Raw genomic sequence first — 1,293 nt, forward strand, 5'->3', positions numbered from 1 at the left:
CGGTGAAGGCGGCGGCTGGGACTGCCCTTATGGTGAATTCTTCCTCTCCTGGTACTCTCAAATGCTCCTCGAGCATGGCGAACGCGTCCTCTCCTCTGCCACCTCCATCTTCTCTGACACCAACGTCAAGATCTCTGTCAAGGTCGCCGGAATCCACTGGCACTACGGCACACGCTCCCACGCTCCCGAGCTCACTGCCGGATACTACAACACCCGGTTCCGAGACGGGTATTTGCCAATAGCCCGGATGCTTGCTCGCCATGGCGTGGTCTTCAACTTCACCTGCGTCGAGATGAGGGATGGCGAGCAGCCCCAAGATGCCATGTGTCGGCCTGAAGGGTTAGTCCGTCAGGTGGCAGAAGCGACGAGGGAGGCCGGAGTCAGGTTGGCAGGGGAGAACGCGTTGCCGAGGTATGATGATACGGCGCACGATCAGATAGTTAGCACGGCTGTGGACGGAGATGCCGGTAGGATGTGCGCGTTTACGTATCTTAGGATGTCGCCGGATTTGTTTCAGCCGGAGAATTGGAGGCGAAGTTTTGTGGCGTTTGCTGAATGAGGATGAGGGAAGCAGGAAAGAGGATAAATGCAGGGAAAATGTATTGAGAGAGAGGCTCAGCAGTTTGTTCACGCCACCGTGCCCATGGTTCAGGAGGCGGCCGTGGCGTCGAGAAGCGGTTGAAGGAGAGGTTGAAGTCGAAGGATCAAGGTTGATCGGTGAGTATGCACATAAATAAGTTGATTAGAGGAAAGATTAGGGTCGAGGGTGAAGGGTTTATTAGCTTCTCGCCCTCCTCTGGATTCAAGTAAGATGAAAAGATGTAATCAAATATTTAAACTTCATACTTTGTACAGTCATGCGACGTGCTCAATTACTGTCCACGCCCAAATCATTTTTTCTCTCGTGACGTGTACTCTCTGTCTGGGTGTATGATTGACGTTGAATGAGCGTGTATCCTACTGGAGTACAATAGACGCCTGATTATTCATTTAGGGCCTGTTTGTTTTACTAAAAAAAGAGGGAAATCAAAGAAATGGAAAACTATTAAAATGAAGAACTGTTTGTTTTACTAAAAAAAGAGGGAAATCAAAGAAATGGAAAACTATTAAAATGAAGAATTGGTTTGGGAGTGTTTGGAAAAAGAGGGAAATCAAAGAAATGGAAAACTATTAAAATGAAGAATTGGTTTGGGAGTGTTTGGTTGGCTTAAAACAGAAGGAAATCAAAAAAAATGGAGATGAAATGGTGTTAGTTGTCATATTATTATTGGATGATGTGAGTGATTTTTTTAG

General features: G+C 47.0%; 1 pseudogene; it reads left to right on the forward strand.

The window, feature by feature from the left end:
* Positions 1–989, forward strand: part of LOC109836439 — a 3,228-nt pseudogene extending 2,239 nt beyond the window's left edge.

The sequence above is a fragment of the Asparagus officinalis genome, chromosome 4 (genome assembly GCF_001876935.1).
Source record: "Asparagus officinalis chromosome 4, Aspof.V1, whole genome shotgun sequence".
NCBI lineage: Eukaryota > Viridiplantae > Streptophyta > Magnoliopsida > Asparagales > Asparagaceae > Asparagus > Asparagus officinalis.